Genomic DNA, 20,508 nt, shown 5'->3' on the forward strand with positions numbered 1-20,508 from the left:
GTGGAACTAAGTCTCTACGCGTAAGCTAGCTGTGAAGTTCAATGATCGAGTCTTGTTGGGAACGGTTGACGCGAGTCCCCCTTATCCAACTTTAGCGGGTTGGGTGAGATGCATGGTCCTTGCATCGTGTGGGTAAAGTAGTACACCCTTGCAAGGTTTAAATCAATTCGAATTGCCGCGCTCTCGGATATGAGCAAACTCTTGGTTCGTCGAATTCCTCGTAGAGAGTTTCGGATTTGTTGGAGTGGTTCTTGCCACCTTTATGATCACTCATATATTATGTTATTAATCAACTAAGACTTTTGGGGTTTGGGCAAGCATAATTAATCTTGCTAGGTGATAGTTTAGAAAGCTCTTGCTATGCAATAATTACTTAACCTTAAAGCTTTCAATTGAGCCTTGCATAATCCTTACTTATTTAATCACGTAAGTCTTGCAAGTACCTTTTTACTCAGGTTGCTTTCTAAATCTAGTTGCAGGTGAACCGGAAGTGGTGTTCGGCCACTTCTACCCCGCTGAGCCAAATGCGGGGGAGGAGTAGGTCGTTGTGACTGTGATGGTGTTCTTGAGCAAGACACCATTATCTTATTAGGTTTTTATCGTAACCGAACTTCGTGAGAGCATGTAAATATAATAAATTCTAAGTTTCTGTTTAATATGGCTTTCGTGAGCCCAAGGCTTGTAATGGAAGTTAGTCGGAACCCTCCTATTTTGAACCTGTATGAACTCTGGTAATGTAAAACTGCTCTTTGTGGTTCTGTGGCGATGTATCTGATTGTAAACGGTATGTGCATATGCTAGATCCTGAGTGTATGTTGGAGCACATACCGGGACTACCGGATTTGCGATCGTTTTAGATGAATTGTGTTGATTAAGTGCCTCTAAGATGTGGATTAACACGTGGCGTGCCGAGAGACGGACACGTGTTAACTCTCGTCTTAATGGATTAATCAATAATTTTCACCTAAACCGAGTGCAAATTGGGCGGTTCTCACAATGGGTTGGATATTTCTCTGAAAAAGGGTAATGTCTTACTTCCATGCTTTTTGTTTTGCAGTTCTTGCTGAAAGAAATAAATGTTCTACTCTACAGGCTTAGGAATTTTAGGTTCTATGTCATTGTATATTTGTGAATGAGCTTGAAGTCATTCGTACAAACTTGGAACATCTGCAGCACAAGCCCACATTTTATACCACTATATACATATTTTTAGGGGAACCACTCTATACTTACAGATAATTCAAAGCAAGTGCTGATCTGTGTGAGATTGTATTTAAATATTTTAAGTTTGCTATTTGGAACACAGGTTATGGAGTCTTAAGATGTTTTTTATCTGAATCAATTGGGAACATAGGTTGTTTGTTGCAATTCCTTTTTTTTTGGTGAACAAAACAGACAGAGCCTGAGAGGCTGCCCACCCAGGCTTGAACACAGGTGCTTGCAGATCATGTGAGGACCTCCCTAAAGGGTTCTGTACACTCCCCTCTCTTAAGGCATAGCAAGGGACTTCTCTGTGTGGTCAATGTTGTTTTAACAAAAAAAAAACAATGCTTGAGTTGCTTGTGCTTTTGAGTACACATGAACGCAACATAGATTTTCTTTCAAGTTTTACATACTTTGTGTCATTTATTATCTTTAGAGAAGTGGAAAACCGAATTTGCATTGCTGGTGGAGACCCAACATTGGTAGAATCTCCTACTGAACCCAAGTGGTCGTCAAAAGGTATTTGCATACAGAATTTGATCTTAGTTTCATATGTGTTCTGAATGTAATGTTTAATGCTTTTTCTTGTCAAGTACTTGTTTCTGCATGAATAGTTGTCTTTCTATGTCAAAATTATTCAGTAGGTGTTAAATCACTAAAAATCTCGGTTAATTGAATCAAATTTTTTGGTTTAGGGCAGCTGTTCTTCATAACAGATCGGCAGAGTGGATTTTGGAATATCTATAAATGGGTATAATTTTATCTGACACTTGTACTATTTTCTACTCAGTTGCCTACTGGTCTGGTTGTGTTCCTACGTTGGTAGACTATGTTATTAGAGCATGGAATGGGGGCATACTGTCCATAGTGACCGTCTTATAACTAATCTTTTCTATATGTATTTCTTCCACCTATTTGGTCGGTGTCTAATTTTCTCATTTTTAACAAATTATAACCTTTTACATAATATGAGCTTTTCCACAGAAAAAATTACGATAAACCACTTGTATATTGAGCTATTTTGTCAACTCCATCATGTATGTCAGTAGTAACACTTCCATTGATAGCCTAATAGTCTAATACTAAGATGCAGTCAACTTGGAGTGTCATAACTGAATATATATATAATTATATAAGTTTCCAAACTTTTCCCCAGGAAAAATCGTTTTTTTCTTGTTATTGGTACAGGATGAGCAGAGCAATGTGGTAATTATGCTTTGGATGCTGAATTCTCAAAACCAATGTGGGTTTTTGGTGCCAGCTCCTATGCTTTACTTGGAAAAGATGACTCAAGTCTCAAAATCATTTGCTGTTACAGGTTTTCATATTTCTGGTGGTTGTTATATTTGTAGGTGTACCATTATTTTTGTATATATATTTCAGAAGAGTAAACATGCTTGTTGTTTCCAGACAAAATGGAAGATCATATGTTGGGGTGCTTGACCCTGGTTCGGGATCCTTTTCAGCACTTGACATTCCCTTCTCTTCTGTAACTAACATAGTAAGTACAAAAATCTGATGAGCTACCTCAAGAACTAGTTGAAGACCTACTGTGTGATAATATATCATACAGCTATATTATGTTTTTACTCCTTGAGTTTGTTATCATACTAAGCTTTAATTCAAATCCTGATAATTTTCCAGGTTTCAGGAGATGAATGCTTCTATATTGAGGGTGCATCTGCTAATCTTCCAGTATCAATAGCAAAGGTTTGCTATCTTAATTTACTGGTTGTCTCATGCCAAGTATTGGAACTGAAATTCTGCGTCATTCATTCTCTTGTTTTTTTGCCAGGTAACTCTGGATGAAAAGAGAACAATGACTACTGATTTCTCTCTAATTTGGTCCTCCTCAGATGATGTAACAAAATATAAATCCTATTTTAGCTTGCCTGAATTTATCGAGTTTCCTACTGTAATTCCCGGACAGCATGCATATGCTTATTTCTATGCTCCATATAATCATAGTTTCCAAGGCCCATCAGATGAAAAGCCTCCATTATTGGTCAGGACTCATGGTACAGTTCTTGTCGTTTTCTTTAAGATTCCAAAAGTTCATTAAGGGCTGTTCACTGTATTAGTTTGTGTTTGCTGAACATTTTCATTGGCTATATTATTTTTTTTTCTCGAACACGCAGGAGAGCTGCGTATCTTTGTATTAAGAGAGAATAAGAGTGGTCCAAATACATAGAACACTCCACACCTTGGACCAGAGTGAGGAGCGTGCAGATCTAAAAAAGACTATTACAAAAAACACACAAAGTTGGGACCAGACCACATCCAAACCATCTAATGGGCATGCCTTTCCCCCAACTCAAGGCTTAGGGCAGCGAGCCTCTTAGCCCCTGAGAATTGCCAAAGGTGTGATTCCTCCTTGAAGGCTTGCACCGCGACCTGTAGGTTTGGAGACGCTCCCTCGAAAACACATGCATTCCTATGCTTCCAAATGGTCCAGGCTCCGAGGATGCACAAAGAATTAAACCCCTTCCTGTGTTGTTTCTGAAATTTCCTCTCAGCTTTTTCCACCAATCAGCAAAGCTAACCGTCCTTGTTGGTGTTAAACGAGCCAGGTTTAATGGCTGCAAAATGGCAAACCAGAATTGCCTAGCAAAAACACAGGAAGTGAGGATGTGCTGAATATTTTCCTCTTCCTGGTCGCAGAGCGGGCAGCCCTCAGGATGAGGGAGGCCTCTTTTTTGTAGACGGTCCGCAGTCCAACAACGGTTCCGAATGGCCAACCACACAAAAGTTTTACATTTCTCGGGTGCCCACGACTTCCATACTTTCTTCCAAGGTTCAAAGGTGATGGCTCCGACAAAGAAATTTTTATATGCTGATCTTGTAGAGAATTCCCCTGAAGCTTCAAGTTTCCACCGATGGATGTCATCTGTATTATTTAGGTTAACACCAGCTAACATGTCCCACAGCTCAAGGTATTCTACCAGGCCAAGCCACCCTAGAGCTCCTTTTATATTTGCCACCCAGGAATTCCCCAACAAAGCCTCAGCCACTGTTCTCTTTTTTCTGAATTTTAGAGGTACACAACTGACAACATTTGGGGCCAGATCCTCTAGACAGCTGCCATGCAACCAACGGTCAGTCCAAAACAATGAGTTCCTTCCATTACCAACCGTAGTTGTAATTGCACAAGCAAACATAGCTGTTGTATTGGAGTAGACCGGGATTTGTAGGCCAGCCCAAGGCCGATCAGATCTGGTTTTCTCAAGCCAAAGCCATCTCATTTGTAACGCCCAGCCCAAGATCTCAAGGTTGTGAATGCCCAGCCCCCCAAGATCAATAGGTCTCATGACCTTTTCCCAGGCAACTAAGCAATTACCACCATTGGCATTTTTTCGACCTGTCCATAGGAAACCTCTTATTTTATCCACCGCGCGTAAGAACCACTTGGGAACTTTGATGGCAACTAGCAAGTGGATGGGAATTGCAGTAAGTACAAATCGTACTAGCACTGTTCGTCCAGCCAAGGTTAGCAGCGAAGCTTTCCACCCTGGCAGTTTGTTAGCTATTTTCTCAATCCAGGCTAATAAATCCCCTCTTCTCAGTTTCTTGTTAGATATAGGTAGACCCAAATAGGTAGTGGGAAAACTTGCAGCAGTGCACTCTAGAGTGTTGTTTATATCCTCCACAATTCCCTCATCACAATGTATGGGTATCACACAGCTCTTCTGCAGATTGGTTTGCAACCCTGATGCTTCTCCAAAAGTTTTCAGAATATCCTTTGTGAGCTGAAGATCTTCTCCATCGGAACTAATAAAGAGTGCCACATCATCAGCATACAGAGATAGTCTCTGACCAATCGAGTGTAAGGGAGACAAAAGTCCGTCTTCAGCAGCCTTGGTGAACAAACTATTTAGGACATCCATAACTAAGATAAATAACATCGGGGAGAGAGGGTCCCCTTGGCGCAGTCCTCTTTGATGGAAGATAGGCTGTCCTGGTTCACCATTAAGCATGACTTGGGTAGAGGCAGACTGCAATAAATTGGAGATAATGGTTCGCTAGGTGAAACCAAAACCCAAGTGTGACAAAATTTCTAACAAGAAGGACCAGTCCACTGAGTCAAATGCCTTAGAAATATCCAGTTTCAAAAAAAGGCTTGAGATCTTACGGCGGTGGAGTACCTTAATAGTCTGTTGTACCAACATGTAGTTGTCGTGTATACACCTGCCCCTGATGAAAGCACTATGATTGGTTGCGACCAAATTATTCAACAGAGGTGCCAACCGATTAGCCAACAGCTTGGTGACCAATTTAGCAAAACTATGAACCAGACTAATAGGGCGGTAGTCGTTTGCTTCAAGTGCCTCAGCTTTCTTGGGGATTAAGGTTAAGTAAGCAGAGTTCAGCAGCTCTAGGTTCCTCAAATCCCCTTGATGAATTGATATCAATGCTGCCATAAGATCGCTTTTAATAATCTGCCAACAGGATTTATAAAAACGGCCGGTGAAACCATCTGGTCCCGGTGCTCGATCGGCTGGTAGCGCTTTAATGGTGGCCCAAACTTCATCCTCAGAGAAAGGTGCATCCAAAATTGACAGATCAACTCCTGCTCGATGGAAAGCAGCCAGCTCCAAAGAGACTGTTCTTGTTCTTGCCTGACCCAAAATTCCCTCAAAGTGCTCAAGGAGTATCTAATGTTTGTCCTCTTGGGCCGTAACCACCCGATCTTCCACTACAAGCTTTGGAATGAAGTTTTTGCGCTTACGGAAGCCAGCTTGTTTGTGAAAAAAAGAGGTATTGGCATCATTCTCTTTCAGGTAGCGTATCCTTGACCTGAGGCGAGCAATTGTTCTTTCTAAAGAGGCCAGGACCAAACAGTGCTTTTTCAGTTTGCATCTCAGCCAATCCTCCTCGGCCGACAACTCTCGGTGATCTTGTGCCACTTCCAGGTTGTGAAGAATGTGTCGAGCAAGAGCTAGTTGTGAGTTTATGTTCCCGACCTGTTTCTGACTCCAAGATTGCAGTGCTTTAGCAAGTCTTTTCAACTTAATTGATATTCTTAGTAAAGGTGAGCAGTCCAGAACGGGCTCCTCCCAAGACCGCTGTACCGCATCATGGAATCCCTCCAACTTTGTCCAGAAGCTCTCAAAATGAAATCTTTTCTTACCCAAGATACCTTCCCAAAGGCCCAAGACCAGCGGACAGTGATCCGACATCTCGGTGGCATGAGTCTGCAGCATACTTCCAGTGTAAATATCTTCCCAGTCGTTGGTGCACAACACAGTATCATGCTTGACAAGTGTTGGAGAAACCCTCTCATTAGACCAGGTATATCTTCTCCCTAAGAGAGGGATTTCTTTCAGTTCTAATTCGTTGACAAACCTCCTAAACCGCCCCATCATGGCATGATTGATATTCTCATTATTTTTGTCCTCTGAGCAGTATATCATGTTAAAATCCCCTGCCAGCATCCAGGGGCCATGACAGTTTGATCGTACCTCCCGGAGTTCGTCGAGGAAGGCCACCTTTTCATCATCACGATGTGGCCCATATACACCCGTGAACCACCATATGATTCAGAAAATGATGTTCAATTTCATTTCATATTTTCTAGTATAATTTGAACAAGTGTCTGTGTTCTTCTATCTATCTACACATAATGTAAATGCTCTGATGAAATTATGATGATAGAAAATCATTCAATGGTCATAACTGACTTGATTTACCACTTGCCAAATTTCAAGGGTAGTGAAATAAGTCTTGGTTGCCCAGTTGCATAGAAAAGCATCACTGTAATCCTTTTTACATCACTGCAATTGTTTAGGTGGACCTACAGAAGAAGCACGTGGAGTTCTGGATCTTAATGTGCAGTACTGGACGAGCCGAGGATGCGCACTTGTTGATGTTAATTATGGGGGAAGCTCTGGTATTTGGTTCATTCTAGGCTCAACTAACTGTCTGACAAAGAGCCCTGCATTCTTCTTACTTGCAAGCTGATGCATTCATTATTCAAAATGATGCATTTCCATCATGAGCTCAAAACAGGATTTACATCCTCTTATTTACAAGCACCTTATTCTATTTTCTATTAAAGATTTTGGTTGCTGAAGATAGTCCATTTTCTTGGTGTTTCTTCTCTTTCATGAAGGCTATGGGAGAGAATATCGAGAGAGGCTTTTAGGGCAATGGGGTGTTGTTGATGTAAATGATTGCTGCAGTTGTGCTACATTCCTGGTATGACTTGTTTGAACTGACAAACCCTTTTAGTAATTTATGCGGAAAAGAGGCTGTAATCTTCATTTATGTGGGCACTAATAAAATATGAACGCATGTGCTTACATGGTTATATCGTGTGGATTGTTAAGGTGGAAACTGGAAGAGTAGATGGGCAACGGCTTTGTATAACTGGAGAATCTGCTGGAGGATTCACAACTTTAGCTTGTCTTGCTTTTAGGCAGACATTCAAGGCTGGTTGTTCTTTATACGGGGCAAGTTTCCATTGTCATTTTCTCTCGTTTGACTCAGCTTAATCCAACTATACTTATTAATGTCGGGTTATGTCTCTGTTTATAAGCAGATTGCTGACTTAACTTCATTGAGGGCAGGTTCGCACAAGTTGGAGGCATGCTACACTGACAACCTTGTTGGTAGGGAATTTTGCACTCATCTATATTTGAAAGTGGTATCCAAATTCTTTTCATGGCTGTATTGACAACATCTCTTTGCCTTCAATATTCCAGGGAACAAACAGGCTTACTTTGAGAGAGCACCAATAAACTTTGTTGACAAATTTACGTGCCCATTGATTTTGTTTCATGGATTGGAAGACACAGTAAGGCTACCATACCTGAACTCACATGATTGATTGAGGATATGCTACCCAAAGTTGAATTTCATAATATTCCTGAAGATCCCTAAATATTTAAGATAATTTGTGTAGTTTTTTTATATTTACTATTCATCAGGGGTATGGAAAGTAACACATATACTTAACACAACAACATCTATCTAGTGATGAATCTAATCAAATTATTAGTCACTAATATGCCTGTGTGTTGCCACAGTCAAAAGCTCCGTATGGGTCGCGGTTGATTTTTTCCAGTGAAGGGTTTTCTTCGACACAGATTTTTGTCGTGTCTTCATATTCTCGTTGTATTTGAGTCCATTTAGGTTAAAATATAGTGCTATTGTTCTATTCTAATTATATACGCTTCGGGTCCACTGTCAGTGATGTTGTTGGACCAAACCAAAAATTCTGGTGGAAACGTAGTGTACTTTAGAAATAGATAAAGCTGGATGCGGGAATAAACAAAGTGCTCATGATAATTACCAGTGTGTCTTTCTTCTCCATTGTTACCATGCAAGTGTTTAAGCTATTTGATTTTGATTCTGGCGATCTGGTCTCTTTACCAACTTCAATTATCTGCAGGTTGTACCACCAGATCAGACAGCGAAATTATACAAGACCATAAAGGACAAAGGCCTTCCCGTTGCACTAGTTGAGTATGAAGGGGAACCACATGGTTTTCGCAAGGTCTAACGATTACTCTTTTGCTTTCGTAGCTTCTAAATCCTTATACACCACACCTATGCATCACATTATTATGGGCAGTAAAATACTGAGGTTTTGTACTGGCTTTGCTATTTAGTGCTCCATCCATTTCAAATTATAGCTCATTTTAGTTTTTCTAGATACATAGCTTTTGCAGCATGTATCTACTGTTGTTCTCTATCAATTTAAGTATTTAAATTTCTTCTTAATATATTGCGTGTTCAAGAAAAAAACTAAGTATTTAAATTAGGGAGCAAGACAAACTTGATTTTGCACATTGCAACTGCAGATGGCTCATACCTGAATTGCATTCCTTCAAACAGGCTGAGAACATCAAATTCACCTTGGAGAAGGAGATGTTGCTCTTTGCAAGATTAGTGGGGAAGTTCAAGGTAGCTGATGACATAACTCCTGTCAAGATTGAAAACTTTAATTAGTCCCCTTGCGAACACTTTTAAACGGCAACAATATGTGTACTATTTGTTGGTGTATATGTGAGCCCATGTATAGAGGCTCATGTATAGATACTATATATACCACCCTTCTAGGGTTTGGAGGGATTGACACAATTATTCTCCTTCATGGTATCATTTGCCTAGGTTACCTCTCCTCTTCTCCCTCCCATCCCAGCCGCCGCCGCCATGGCCGGTCGGCCGCCGACGCCCCCTCCCCTCTCCTCCTACCCCCTATTTCTTCTACCTCCCCTGCTGCCGCCGCCTTGGTCCCGGCCGCTTGGCCCCGCCCTACTGCCGCCGCCTTTCTCGTGCCTGCCCCTGCTGCCGCCGCCGCGGCTGCAGGCGCGGGGGGTGCAGGCGCAGGGGGCGCAGGGACCGCGGGGGCCTTGGGCCCGGACTCTGCTCCGGCCGCCCGGCACGATCCCGTGCGGCCCTGCAGCTGCTAGGCGCGGGGCGTCGATCCGGCCGCCCTGCAACCCCGGCTGCAAGTGCCTACCGTCGATCTCGCCGCCGCCGTCGCCGCCGCCGCCGCCGCAACCCACCGCGCCGCTGTCGCCACGGGCAAGCAGCCCGCCGCCGACGCCGCCCTTCCTGAAGCTCATCTCGAGCCGGCCGCGCTCACGCCTGCGTGGTCTGGCCTCGGGATGTCTCCAGTGGATGGGCCGCTTGCCGCCGCTGCACTCCATGGGCAGCAGGCCGACGCAGCTCTTGCCACGGCCCTCCTCGCCGCCAAGTCCGAGGCTTCAGCAGCCCAGGAGCGGGTCCACGTGGCTGCCCTCGCCTGGGAGTGTGAGCGCGCAATGGCCGATGCTCTCGCTCTCCGGGTCGCGGAGGCGGAGCACTACTTCCCTGTCTCCTCCGGCCAGCTGCCCGTCGTCTCCGAGCACGGCGCCTCTTCCTCCCACCAGGCCCCGCCTGCTGGATCTGGACCCCGGTACGACCCGACCGACCCCATGGTCGCCCAGCTCCACCTCCAGGCCGTCGGCGTCCAGAACATCAGGGCCCTGGTCACTGTCCTCCTCGACCCCACGTCCTCCTCCTACGGACGCTGGTGGGACCAGGTTCTACTCGCCCTCCGCCGCTACGCCCTCGACGACCACATCCTCCTCGACACGCCGATCGAGGCACGAGACGTGGTGTGGCTGCGCCTCGATAGCGTCGCCATGTTCTGGATCTTTGGGACCATCTCCCTAGATCTTCAGGATATCGTCAGGACCCACGGCGGCACCGCGCGACAGGCCTGGGTGGCGCTCGAGGGGCAGTTCCTCGGCAATGCCGAGTTCCGCGCCCTCTAGCTCGACGCCACCTTCCGCACCTTCGAGCAGGGGGGCTCTCCGTTGATGAGTTCTGCCGGAGGATGAAGGGCATGGCTGATGCTCTTCACGACCTCGGGTGTCCGGTGTCCGATCGGGTCTTGGTGCTCAATGTTCTGCGGGGTCTGAGCAGCACCTATGACCACCTGAAGACATGGATCACCCGCCAGAGGCCCTTCCCCTTCTTCCTGTAGGTCTGGGATGACCTCGTTCTCGAGGAGATCACCAGAGGTCTCTGTAGCGAAAATGGCCTCTCATGCCATATTTCAATATAATGTTTTGGTGATTGATATAGACAACACAACACTTGGACTAATATGATTGTTAAGAAAACCATTCTCAGGCTTTTAGGTTCAAGTGATGACAAAGAGAAGATAGGCGTAGCTAGGCCCGAAGGGCCACCCCTACGGGGGAAAGCTCTTCGGTCCAAGGGACAAGAATTGAGGCATTTTGCACTCACCGGGTAAACCGACTGTCGTGGGATTTTTAGGGTACCCACAGCCGGGTGGCGGAGCGCACCCGCCTATTCCCAGTGAGGGAGGACTCGGGGAAGTACTAGGCGGTTAGGCTAATCTAGCACGGAGGCAAGCACACATGAACTCACGATCTAGAGTCGTTCGGGCCGCCGGAGCGTAATACCCTACATCCACTGGGAGAAGTATTGTATATGAACCTATCCTCTGCCGGGCCTTGGCCTTTTTTCAGCCCGAGCCTTCTTCTAGCGGGCGCCCCCCTTTTATAGATCAAGGGGTGCGGATACATTGGTCGTTGAGGCCCCGACAAGCGGGCCCAACGTGACTGTGTAGTATACTGCGCAGAGTACTTAAATAGCTACAGTAGTTGTGAATCTTTTCTCCGATATGCTTCCATGCCCTGCTGCCCCTCCTCTGACTCAGGGAGATCTTCTCTTGTCCCGTCAGCAAGGTGCCCGTTGGGGAAACGTAGCTTGCGGCGTGGCCTGTTGAGGCTATTATGTAGGCATCATAATGGGTGCAGCTGAGCTGTCGTGTCCATCTGTCATGGCAGACTGATAGGCGCGGCGTGGGCGGCGCCAGCGGCTCCACCACACGTCTTGGTAATACGCGATCAATAGTGTCCCCTGGTCAAAGAATCGCCTCGGCTTCTGCTATATCAATGCGGACGTTCACCTACCACAATGAATGCAGTGGTAGGCGAACCTTAGTATATCAATACGTGTCTGTGCTTGCAGACATGTGGCAGCTCTGGACCTCCCCGGGGCGGGGTGTCAATCCCTTCCCTTAGTGAGTGGTCCGGTTACTATACAGGGGGTCCGGGACCCCATCGGGGGTCCGGACCTCCACGGGAGGTCCGGAGCCCCCGGCTGTTCGAGCTGAGCGCCTGCTTCTTCCGGAACACGTGGTGCTCCTAGACCTTTCCCAGCCGGGGGACGGGTCCGGGACCGTTGTCGAGTGAACAGGGCTCCGGACCGCAGGGGTCCGGCTGTTTGGACGTAGTCAAGGATAACCACAAGGCTCTTGCCTAGACATAGCAAGAGGGGGTACCCCTGTTCTGAGGTACCGACAGTGGCCCCCGGGCCCACCTCGGGAGAGGTACGAACCCGTGGGTGGGGCCTACTATCGTGATGTGTTTCCACGCAAACTTAATTGCGTCGGTGTGCTCATGCAGAGAGCGGGCGCTCCGGACCCCTGAGGCCGGTACACCGGTTGCCAGGTTCAGGTACTAGAGCGCTCTCCACAGAGCGACGAAGGTGTAGGCTTAGGGTAATGAACCAAGCTAAGCGGCTACACAGACCTCGGATCGCCCAGGGAGCAAGCACCTCTTCCCGGACCCGGCTCTTGGCGACCGTGGTGAGCGGTCTCCGCCGGAGCGGGCCACCGGAGTGGACTTGAGACGACCGTGGCGAGCGGTCTCTGCTGGAGCGGGCCATCGGAGTGGACTTGAGTCGACCGTGGCGAGCGGTCTCCGCCGGAGCGGGCCACCGGAGTGGACTTGAGTCGACCGTGGCGAGCGGTCTCCGCCGGAGCGGGCCACCGGAGTGGACTTGAGTCGACCGTGGCGAGCGGTCTCCGCCGGAGCGGGCCACCAGAGTGGACTTGAGTCGTTGCTGACGATCCGATGAAATATGTCACCGGACCTCATAGTAAGGTGCAAGAAACCAAGCCTTATACTAGAAGGGAGCCTGGGACCTCTAAAGACAGCAGTCTCGGATACTAGAGTACTCGTAACAGGGTAGTGAAGTACGTAAACTTAGGGTACATTACCAGGCTAAGCTACACGGAGCTTCTCTACCCCTGGATACGAGTACCACTTCTCCAGAGCAGGTCCTTAGGGGTCCGAACTGCCTTCCAGCTAGAAGGGGTGTCTCCACCTGGCCACAAACCAGCAACTTAACTTGGATTGTTAGCAACAAAAGGAAGATTCTGATTAAGAGGAAAGAATAGTTAAACCAAGGCGAATAAATGTAATCAAGGTGGAGCCTAGATAAAACTGAGAAAGAAAATCTCCTTTATTATTGTGGTTGTCATGGTATACATCAGAGGTCGGGATTACGAGGTCGGACCTCTACCGCTCCGAACCGTTTTTTGCCTGTTTATGTGATAGGGCCAGAGGTCGGGTTTACAAGGTCGGACCTTGACCGCTCTGGACTCACACGTAGGCGCCACGTTATTACAAAGGAGGAATTTTCTTAGTCTTATCTTAGGAGTAACCTTCGGCTGTATTCTATACGGCATGTTCTTCTCTGATTGGAAGTGGTACCGCTACTCCTGGATTCTTCATAGTCGTCGGAGATGAAGGGGCACTGGATGTGCCTGAACTGCATCATCTAGCATCACCTCGGGAGCTCGGGGGACCACTCCTTGCCTAAGAGCTGTCACATGCTTAGGTAGCATGAGACAAATTCTTTGGCTTTGAATGGAGAGGCCCCCTGCCGTCGCCGTCTGCCACCGGGAGGCAGCCGCCTGCCGCTTGCTGCGGCAGAACCTGGTTTTCTGCCCTGGTGCAGCAGGAGAACGGGTGCTCGTATGGACGAGCACGGAGCGTGGAGAAGGGCGGTCGTTCGCCGGCTTGTCCTTGGTGCTAGCGCCAGGGGTCCCCGCGCCTGGTGGCGGGGTCCTGTCTGCAGCAGCACCAAGCACCTCGGGTGGTGCTGGAGACGACACGACGACACGTCCAACTTCCTCCGGGATGGCCGTTGGCTCCAGGCTCCATGTTGAGAGAAAGCCTTGAGCCGACGCCATGCCACCGTAGAGGAAGCGTGGCCGTTGCTTGAGAGAAAACCTTGAGTCGATGGAGGGGAGGCAGCGCCCAGCGGTGCCTCCGCTGTGCGCCGCCGCGCCGGCTCTGGGGTGTCGCAGGGGCGACACACAGTAGGCGCCGCTGCCGTGCGCCGCCGATCTATGGGCGTTGCCGCGCCGGTGCCATGGCATGTGGTGTGGGCGTCACCCTGCCTTCCTTCATCTTCTCGTTCGCCGTTGTAGAGGATGAACACAGCCTAGAAGCCTGAAGATCCAGCCAACGCCTGACCTCCCCACGGACGGCGCCAAATGTCGTGGGATTTTTAGGGTACCCACAGCCGGGTGGCGGAGCGCACCCGCCTATTCCCAGTGAGGGAGGACTCGGGGAAGTACTAGGCGGTTAGGCTAATCTAGCACGGAGGCAAGCACACATGAACTCACGATCTAGAGTGGTTCGGGCCGCCGGAGCGTAATACCCTACATCCACTGGGAGAAGTATTGTATATGAACCTATCCTCTGCCGGGCCTTGGCCTTTTTTCAGCCCGAGCCTTCTTCTAGCGGGCGCCCCCCTTTTATAGATCAAGGGGTGCGGATACATTGGTCGTTGAGGCCCCGACAAGCGGGCCCAACGTGACTATGTAGTATACTGCGCAGAGTACTTAAATGGCTACAGTAGTTGTGAATCTTTTCTCCGATATGCTTCCATGCCCTGCTGCCCCTCTAACTCAGGGAGGTCTTCTCTTGTCCCGTCAGCAAGGTACCCGTTGGGGAAACGTAGCTTGCGGCGTGGCCTGTTGAGGCTATTATGTAGGCGTCATAATGGGTGAAGCCGAGCCGTCGTGTCCATCTGTCATGGCAGACTGACAGGCGCGGCGTGGGCGGCGCCAGCGGCTCCACCACACGTCTTGGTAATACGCGATCAATAGTGTCCCCTGGTCAAAGAATCGCCTCGGCTTCTGCTATATCAATGCGGACGTTCACCTACCGCAATGAATGCAGTGGTAGGCGAACCTTAGTATGGAGACCAAGCGGCCTTACATACGTGTTTTTGCTTGCAGACACGTGGCAGCTCCGGACCTCCCCGGGGCAGGGTGTCAATCCCGTCCCTTAGTGAGGGGTCCGGTTACTATACAGGGAGTCCGGGACCCCATGGGGGGTCCAGACCTCCACGGGAGGTCCGGAGCCCCCGGCTGTTCGGGCTGAGCGCCTGCTTCTTTCGGAACACGTGGTGCTCCCAGACCTTTCCCAGCCGGGGGACGGGTCCGGGACCGTTGTCGAGTGAACATGGCTCCGGACCGCAGGGGTCCGGCTTATTGGACATAGTCAAGGATAACCACAAGGCTCTTGCCTAGACACAGCAAGAGGGGGTACCCGAGTTCTGGGGTACCGACACCGACGTAGGGCAAAATGAACTCACCAGTGCAATCACAGAGAAGGTCTGCGGGCTAGGGTTTTACACCGGATTAACCGACGCTAAAGAAATTGCATACGTCGGTGTATTGACAGATGAAGACAGAGGAAATTCTATACACCGGTTAAACCGACGATTGGATATTGGTGAACGTCGGTGCAGTTGTCCAGAGAGTTAGTTTTTCAGTAACTACACTCACCGGTTAAACCGACGCTGCATTGGTTGATTACGTCGGTCGATTGAGGTAGCCGTTGAAGTATAACGGCTAGTTGGAAAATGCACTCACCGGTTAAACCGGTGATGACAAAAATGGGAGCATCGGTTTAACCGATGATAGCAGTTTTTGTCAGCCTTTTTCCAACAGCTAGTTTGGGGTGTGTGGGCTATATATATGCCACCCCACGGCTCATTTGAGAGTACTGGAGACCAAGGAAGTATACAAGAGCCAAAGATCATCTCCAACCACCATAGTGCTTCATTGTACATCATATAGGCTTAAGCACACTTGTGAGAGTGCTTAGTGCTTGTAATAGGGATTAGTTCTTGCGAGAGCTCCCTTGAGAGAATTCTTGCTGCGGCAAGCCACTTGTGATTCGTCGTGTGACCCTCCGTCTTGGTGTGGAGTGGCAACGACACGTTGTGCGGGGGAAGAGGAGGCCCCCTCCTTGGTGGAGAAGCTCCGTAGTGGATTTCGGCCGGGTGACCGAGAGAGACGGTGGCGGTGCACGAGACTTAGTGTCTTGTGGGCACTTGCCTTTGCTTGCCGGCATCGCCTTGGTGGCGTAGTGCAAGACGTGATCGGAAGAGCCTCGGTGTCCCGTGGACGTAGGCGTTTGTGCCGAACCACGTTACATGACCGTGTCTACTCGGGAGTTTGCATCCCTCTTGCACTTACCTCTTTACTTATCGTATTACGCTTCCGCATTTACTCTATCTTGCATGCCTTTACTTTCCTAGTTAGTTTGATTAGGATTGGCTATAGGTTGCAAGTTTTTAGGGGTAAGTAGAGAGTAGCATAGATAAATCTTAGTCATAACTAGCATGTGTAGGACGTGTTAGGTTTATCTTATGCAAGTAGTTTGAGCCCTAGGTTAAAAAGCGATTAGCGACCCTATTCACCCCCCTTCTAGGGTCGGACACCCCGGTGATCCTTACAGTCTCGCGCCCGGATCGTCCTCGTCCACCCCCATTGCACTCGTTGCTGCTCCACCGGCTTCCTCCGCAGCTCCTACCACCTTCCTCCTTGGTGCTGCTCCCACGGGGCAGACCGGAGGTGGAGGGGGCCGTGGACGTCGTCGGCGGGGGGGGGGGGGGGGGGTGGTACTAGTGGCCCTGCTTCTGGGGGTACTGGTGCCGGTGGGGGCCGTCGGGGCGCGCCGACTCCGGCTCCGCCTCCCGCTCCTGCCCCTGCCCCTGGAGGTACGCCATGGCCATCCTTCAGCAACCCATGGTCACGGCGCATCTCGATGTGGCCGTTTCAGTGTCCGGGGGGGCCTCGTCCTCAGCTCCAACCGGCGGCCATGTTCACCGGTGCTGCTCCCCTTTTCGCGCCGTCCTGGACCCCGCCCGCTCAGCCCAGCCAGCAACCGACCTGGTCTGGGGGGTGGGACCCGGCCGCTCTGGTGCAGTCCTTCAGCACCATGGGGCTGACGCCGCCGGTCAGCACTGAGTGGATCGCCGACTCGGGTGCCTCCTTCCACACCACCCCAGATGCTGGTATCCTCTCTTCTGTCCGACCCCACACCCCTCTTGTCCTACTTCCATTATGGTTGGTGATGGGTCTTCCTTTCCTGTCATCGCCGTGGGTTCTGCTCCTGATTCTTTTCGTCTTCATAATGTCCTTGTTGCTCCTCAGATGGTTCACAACCTTCTTTCCATTCGCCAGTTTACTGCTGACAATTCTTGTTCTATCGAATTTGACTCTTCTGGTCTTACTGTGAAGGATTCGGCTTCCCGGCGTCCACTCCTCCGATGTGACAGCTCGGGGCCCCTTTACACCCTTCGTCTTCCTGCTTCCGCTGCTCCGCCTTCGACTTCTTCTTCTTCGTCTGCTGCTTTTGCCGTGACGCCGTCTTCCACCACCTAGCACCGCCGGCTTAGACACCCCGGCCGTGACATTTTGGCTCAGCTCAGTCGTAGTACCGATGTTCCATGTACTAGGGCTCCTGCTGAGCATCTCTATCATGCGTGGCAGTTAGGTCGTCATGTTAGACTTTTTTTTTCTTTTTCTTCGCATGCTATGCATGCCTTTGATCTTGTTCACTGTGACCTGTGGACATCTCCTGTACTCAGCATTTCTGGCTATAAATACTATCTCGTGGTGGTGGATGATTTTTCTCACTACTCTTAGACTTTTCCTTTGCGTGCCAAATCTGAGATCTTCCCCAACCTCCTCCACTTCTTTGTCTGGGTGTCCACTCAGTTCAGCCTCAGCATTAAGGCCGTCCAGTGTGACAACGGGCGTGAGTTCGATAACTCCACCTCCCGTTCCTTCTTCCTCTCTCGGGGTGTTCAGTTGCGTATGTCTTGTCCGTATACCTCTCTCCAGAATAGCAAGGCTGAGTGGATGATTCGCACGACGAACGACGTCATGCTCACCAATCTGATCCAGGCCTCTCTGCCCCCGCACTTTTGGGCGGAGATCCTCCACACCGCCACCTACTTGCTTAACCGCCTTCCGTCCACTGCTTCTCCTGCTCCCACTCCACACCACGCTCTTTTCGGTACCCCTCCTCGCTACGACCACCTTCGGGTCTTCGGGTGTGCATGTTACCCTAACATCTCCGCCACTGCTCCTCACAAGCTGGCGCCCCGCTCGACTCATTGTGTGTTTCCTGGTTACTCTCCTGACCACAAGGGGTACCGATGCTTTGACCTCATCTCTCGCCGGATCCTCATCTCCCGACACATTGTGTTTGACGAGTCGGATTTCTCCTAGTCCACCTCCTCGACACCTTCTCCTGACCCCGAGTTGGAGTCCCTATTTCCGACTGACCCGGTGGTTCAGCCACCTTTACCTGTCTGTCCTTTCCCTGCAGGTTTTCCCGGTACACCGGCACCGCTTCCGGTGATCCCTGCTGCGCCTAGCGCGGCCCCGGTGCCCGCTGTCGCGCCACGCGCGGTCCCCGGACCTCCGGTCGTGCCGTGCGCGGACCCGTTGTCTCCTGCTACGCCACGCACGGCCCCGGTGCCTTCCCCTACACCTGCGCGGTACGCTCAGCCAGTGCAGGTGTACCGACGTCGTTCGGCGCCGATACCGGCGCCGCCGCGGTACGCTCAGCCGGTGTAGGTATACCGGCGTTGTTCGACGCCGACACCGGCGCCAGAGGCTCCTACGGCGCCTACACCGGAGTCGTCGCCTCCGCCACCTACACCGGAGCCGTCACCGCCGCCGCCTCTGCCGACTCGCTCTCGAACCGAGCCGGCAGTGTACCACCCGCCAGTCATTCATCGGGATCCTCGGCATATCCATTCCATGGTGACTCGGCGGATGGCGTCTCAGGACGCGACTCTCTTCGCCACCGAGAGAGAGCCGCGGGTATCTCTGATACCCTCCTCTGTCTGTGACGCCCTGGTGGATCCTCACTGGCGTTGCGCGATGGAAGAGGAGTACGCGGCTCTTCTTGCCAACCAGATGTGGGACCTCGTGCCGCGTCCGTCTGGTTGCAATGTGGTCACTGGCAAGTGGGTCTGGATGCATAAGCGTCGGGCTGATGGCACACTGGAGCGCTACAAGACTCGCTGGGTTCTTCGGGGTTTCACCCAACGGCCTGGTGTGGACTATGATGAGACCGTCAGTCCAGTGGTAAAGCCTGCTGCTGTGCGCACAGTCCTCTCGCTTGCGCTCTCTCGCTCTTGGCCTGTGCACCAGCTGGATGTGAAGAATGCGTTTTTTCATGGCACTCTGTCAAAGATAATCTACTGCTCTCAGCCAGTGGGATTTGTGGACTCCAGCTATCTGCTCAGCAAAATAAATCTCTCTATGGTCTGAAGCAGGCTCCTCGGGCTTGGTATTCTCGGTTCGTCACGTTCTTGTTGACATTGGGGTTCACCGAAGCCAAGTCTGACACTTCTCTCTTCATCTACCGTCGTGGGGATGAGACTGCCTACCTGCTGCTCTATGTTGATGACATTTTGCTCACAGCCTCCAGTCAGCAGTTGCTTCAGCGCGTCATTTCCTCACTGCAGCAGGAGTTTGCTATGAAGAATCTTGGTCAGCTCCACCACTTCCTGTGTGTTACTGTTGAGTCTCGTCCTTCTGGTCTTCTCCTTCACCAGCGGCAATATGCTCTCGATATCCTGGAGCGGGCTGGGACGACTGATTGCAAGCCCTACTCCACTCCAGTCGACACTCAGGCGAAACTGTCTGCTGATATGGGTGATCCCGTGGCTGATCCTACTGCCTATCGGAGCCTTGCTGGTGTTTTGCAGTACCTCATCTTCACCAGGCCGGACCTCACCTACGCTGTTCAGCAGGTTTGTCTTCATATGCATGATCCCCGGGAGTCATACCTTGCTGCGCTGAAGCGTCTCCTCCGCTACGTCCGTGACACGGTTGACCTCGGCCTGGTGCTTCACCGTTCGCCCTCAGCTGAGCTAGTGGTCTACACCGACGCTGACTGGGCTGGCTGTCCGGACACTCGCCGCTCCACTTCCGGCTACGCCGTCTTCCTTGGCGGCAACCTGGTCTCCTGGTCGTCTAAGCGGCAGCCGGTTGTCTCCCGCTCCAGTGCCGAGGCGTAGTACTGTGCTGTCGCTAACGGCGTGGCGGAGGCGTCCTGGCTACGACAGTTTTTGGCGGAGCTCTACAGCCCGCTCACCAAGAGCACGCTCGTCTACTGCGACAACGTCAGTACCGTGTATCTCTCCACCAACACCGTCTAGCATCAGCGGACGAAGCACGTGGAGATCGACTTGCACTTCGTGCGCGACAGGGTTGCCATCAGTGATGTTCGGGTTCTCCATGTCCCGACCAACTCCCAGTTTACCGACATCTTCACCAAGGGTCTTCTCTCCTCGACTTTCGCGGAGTTTCGCTCCAGCCTCAACGTAACCGGTGGCTAGTTGTGGCTACGGGGGGTATTTGCCCTGTGTGTACTTTCTCATTGTCCAGTCTTGAATACCGCTGCGCCGGTTGTTCAGACTGCGGGGGGTGTTGGTTTTCTTGTTGTCCAGTCTTGAACACCGCTGCACCGGTAGTTCAAATTGCGGGGGGTGTTGGTGTATATGTGAGCCCATGTATAGAGGCCAATCTAGAAGTCCATGTGTGTGTGTATATATATACACACACAACACCCTTCTAACATTTGGAGGGATTGACACAATTATTCTCCTTCACTATTTAACCATCAACTGCTCAACTTCAAGGCAGCTTGTGGAGCTGGATGTCCGTCC

The 20,508-nt window shown here is 50.2% G+C and overlaps 1 pseudogene; it reads left to right on the plus strand.

The window, feature by feature from the left end:
* Nucleotides 1-765: 765 nt before the first annotated feature.
* On the plus strand, nt 766-9,153 carry LOC120701906 (annotated as a pseudogene).
* Nucleotides 9,154-20,508: the final 11,355 nt, after the last annotated feature.

This window comes from Panicum virgatum, chromosome 4K (genome assembly GCF_016808335.1).
Source record: "Panicum virgatum strain AP13 chromosome 4K, P.virgatum_v5, whole genome shotgun sequence".
NCBI lineage: Eukaryota > Viridiplantae > Streptophyta > Magnoliopsida > Poales > Poaceae > Panicum > Panicum virgatum.